The sequence below is a fragment of the Opisthorchis viverrini genome (assembly GCF_000715545.1).
Source record: "Opisthorchis viverrini unplaced genomic scaffold opera_v5_216, whole genome shotgun sequence".
NCBI classification, from domain to species: domain Eukaryota; kingdom Metazoa; phylum Platyhelminthes; class Trematoda; order Opisthorchiida; family Opisthorchiidae; genus Opisthorchis; species Opisthorchis viverrini.
The window spans coordinates 672,756-677,323 of record NW_008751872.1 but is presented as its reverse complement, the minus strand read 5'-3'; positions in this window follow the sequence as shown (position 1 = coordinate 677,323).

The window sequence follows — 4,568 nt, the reverse complement described above, 5'->3', positions numbered from 1 at the left end:
CTGGCTTGGAACTGCTTGCCATTCCAATAAGCCGACTACACTATTCCTTCGTCTCGAACAAGTTTGGGAAACGATCCGTAGGTTTACTGCTGGGCTACGTTTTGCTCTTACGCAAAATGTTCCTCACCCCTCAAGCGATTAGGTTACAAGGTTTGTTGAGTTTAACTCAGAAAGATAATCAATTAGCAAAATCTCTTCATACTAACAGGCTAAATCAGTTTGGGTATTGGTTTAAGACCGATGGATCTCTTAACTTAGATCAGGTATGTGAAATCCTTTGACACAGAAAGTTTGGTGAAGTATATTTTTCCCTTCAGGAAATCAGCATCAGAACGGATTTTGTCAACAGATTGGTAGGAATTCATCGATGACAGAGATACTTTTCGAACGGCTTAAGAGGATTTTTTACTGAGGTGGTTCACATGCAACAGCTCCCACACAACAACAAAAGTTGGCTGTCATCTTTTGGCGAAATCGCAGATAAGTACGACGAAACGGGGATGTGGTACTCGGAACAGTGAATACACTTCCGAGCTCTCTGTTTTTTCTTCTTCCAGGGCGAAGCAAAATTTGAATAGGTATCCATTTGGTTATAGATGTGACACTGAATCAGTTGTTGCACTGTTAAGATGTTTGATGTCTTCTGACCCTTTGGTAATCAGGTTGGAAATTTACACATGTAACGTTCGGTGATTTTCACAATTCCTCACTTTCCTACGTAAGTTAGGAGTCAGGCCGCGGTGTACTCGGTTGTAAATGGGTTGACGAGGTATCTCATCTTTCTGACACGTTCATATCATTACTTAAACATTCTTTTGACCTTTGGAGTAAGTAACTGTTTGATACACACAAATTAGGCTGTTAATTTAGTGTGGTTGTCCGGCTTTTATGCTGCAATGATCCTGTAGGTTATACGGGCTTGGAACTCATTTCCTAGAGGTTCAGTTATATCAGGAAGGCCCACAGGAAGCAACCGAACGAAGAACAGCGAATCCCCGTACTGCGAGTAACAGTATTGCGAGGCGGTCCGAATGTGAAGTCGTACTGTCCTCCGTTGTAGGAGTGTGAAGGCAGTAAGGCGTACCCCCATCTGTTTCCCCTACCATTCGACACTAGAAGCGCTTCTGAGGCATCGGTAGTCAAATAGCTGAAGACGCCTGACGCCACCTGTCCACAGAGATCACGTCATGCAACCATACAACAGTGCAGTCTGCAATGAAAGCCTTTTCCCTATTCTGGGTCTTCGATGGTTTTACGGAAAAGAAAGGACACTTGTTGGCAAGTGCCTTGGACTCTCATGATACGGCCTACGTATCCTACAGATTAAGAAGATAGCCTTGCTGAGGGTTCTGTCAACCAGGATTGCATATGAATCGTATTTATTCCTCGGAGGCTGACAGTTTTCAAGATTTATACCGCACGTTTTAACGCGCTAAGTCAACTGCATCCGGACAGTATTTAGTGGGAGTGGAACACAGTTTAGCTCAACGCATCAAGTTATAGTGAAAGAACTGTTTACTTCTCAAACACCGCTGACACCATTTGTGGTTGCATGCGGTGTATAGCTGCTTTGTTGCTGCGCAAACTTAGTCCAGCTAAACTTGTTCACAGTTGGAAATAGTCCTCGATTTTCGACTTTTTTGTCATCAGTTTATTATCATCGCGAAGCACGACTCGTTAGTTCCGTTGATTGTTGAGGAAGCCAGTCAACGGATGCCTTCAGACAGAGTATTGGTGACATCTATTAGCGTGAAACTACAAAGCCCACTACGCATCTATAGTAGAAACAGGAAAAGTCGTTCATTCTAACACTCCTTTCGGTTCCTAGCCATCAGAAGGAAGCACGAGGGCTGGGATACTGCTAGGTTGCCCAAGCCTAGACAGGGGAAGTCGAGATGCAGAGGTCGGGTTCGAACCACGGTGAGTAAATTTGTGCTCTAACCACTTGAGTGAACAATCAAACAATCGCCTGTAAAGATTGAACTAAATGCTGTTCCCTGCCGCAGGCCTTTGCCAATCTAGTACAGTTGTTCGATCACTCACTGATAACGACAGGCGATATTCAACGCAAAACTGTCAGGAACGTGATGTTAAAGGTAGTCAAGTTTTACCCCCTCTCCCCCGAGTGGTTTAACCAGTAAGTAGAGTATTCAAGCCGCTTCTGTCCCTATAGAGATTAGATGAACTAAATCTCCCGGACGGATAGGTCCTTTAAGGCCAATAACTGTACCAACGTAGTCACATGTGATAATCCTAGACGAGATCTATGGTGCACACTGAGGGAGTGTGAAGACAGTCCTTCAAATGGTGGAACCATGTAAGTGTCACCACGCGCGCACCTGAATTAATAAACAACCATTGAAGAAGTCAATACTGACGCTTCATTTCGCAGGCCTAGAAAAAGTGAATTTGAGAAGAAGCATCGAAGTTTAACCGAACTGAACGTGGGTCTTACCGCTGCGGATAGACTTCCGATTAGCATGTCAGCCATCGAACCGCCTTGGAAAGCGAGTACAAAGAAAAGTTGTTTGGGTTCGACTGTTCCCACTATTTTTGTTCCCACATGTTGCATGGAGCAAACTGATCAGGGTGGCCATTTTTCTTAAGCGCTTCTAGTAGCGTCCAGTTCGCGTTCTAGTTTGTCATCAGAAAATATTTCGCGACCTCTTGATATCAGGCAACGAACAAGATTTCTTTTTGTTATAGAGCGTTAAAACTGAAATTTCCAGTTTGTGCGCTCCAAATTGCCTTTGCAACATACTTTTTGAGCAGTACCATTGGTTCATCTAGTCAGAAAGGAGATCCACTAGTTCACTTCCCTTTCCATGGTGAAATCGGTAGAGTTATTGAATCGATTTAGGGCTTCACCTAATTCACACTGTTTGTCAGGAATACTGGACAAGCTCTATTGTACCCTCCATTAACCCTTCGTTCTCAAGTTTAACCAAGTTACTCCGCTCCACAAATCGTTTGATGAGTCTACGTTAATCAGTTCGAACAATAAAATCGACTTCAATTCATAATCTCTGAGTTGAGTTGCTGCTGCGCCAGCTAAGTTATATTCAGTCTGTCGAGAAAACCAAGCCTCCTACTCTGATTGTTATGCGTTCTCTGAGTTATCCTGTAACCTCGTGGTTGTGTGCACGTATTGGATCCTTAGGCCCACCCAAGGGACAAATGGTGCCAGTTTCCGTCGACCACCATTATAAGTGATTGGAAACTTGCATTCTTCAAACAACAACCCATAGTACGATCACATGGGAGCTAAGAAGGTAACCGTGACACTTTGAAACGGACGGGGACTGGGTTTGACCGGGTTGTTTATTCGTGTGGTAATCTGATGAACGAGACAATCGTGCACCACCGAGTAGAGTTAATGTTCGGGCTCCGATCGCTGATCAGGCTGGGTTTTCTACGTTGACTGTCAAGTGCGGCAAACCCAAAGGACAATACGACCCGCACACAAAGAAGCGAGTCGTGAATACACAAATGCTTTCAGAGACCACCAGGCAGCCAACTGTAGTCACCGGTATGGAAGACAAACTTTTGCAAGCCAGGTCAGTGCCATCCAGGCTGATGTAAGGGCATTAGGTTGTGGCTTTTTTGCTAATTCTAATGTTGCTGTCGCTAGTATTACTTAGTGTCGCCACCACCACCATCGGTGAATTCGGATTGCATTCGAAGGCCGGTGAAGTTGTGCCAGGCCAGGTTCAGCCAAACAAAATGACTGCTCAGTTTATCCGAATGACTGCAGCCAATCGACCTTTTACTAGTCTTAGAGTGCTGGTATCAGGAAGGTCAGATTCCTGAAATCAACTTCTGAACGCCCGGAACCTACCGCTCCACTGGAAAGCCGGCAAGCATCCAGGCCAGTCAATCATTCGATCAATTCAGTAAAACCTGGTGAGTGTTCTCTGCGCCACAGAAGCACGACCGAATGTGATCAGCGTTCAGGCTTTTCACAGAGGCACGATCGATGTTGATGGGTGATCACTAACGCCTATCAGACAGCCTGAATCAATGTCAAAAAGTCCCCTTTAAATAGCGTGGGGGCGTTGTAACTTTTGCACTCTCACTCACTCGCTTGTTCGGAATACAGCTGTTGTGTTCCCTTCTGTGAGTCTTCTCTCCGACACTAGGCACTGGAGCGGGTCAGCAGCAGATACCATGGGCCGACGAAACAGCTGATATAAGAGTTGGATACACATACACTTCGAAAAAATATTGGAACATACCGCTGATAAGGTTACTGAAAACTCCGATATCCCAGCACCCATTTCATCCTTTTTTGGCTCACCATATAGTCGAAGTGCTCGAGAATTCGTCAACCTAACTGGACCTAATTGAACACGAAATGTACGCTATTCACGAAATACACCCATTTGACTTAAACACGAGACTCAAGTGAATCCCAACTGGTTCTCTCATCTATGCTATTCCCCAAGTAAATACGCTGCAGAAATATCGAAGTATACTTTGTTGAAGCCGTCACGAAGAGACTGGACCTTACCGTGGTGTGACGGTTTGCGCACCTCAGCGATCCGTTGAGCTATACTGGAGAGTGTCCC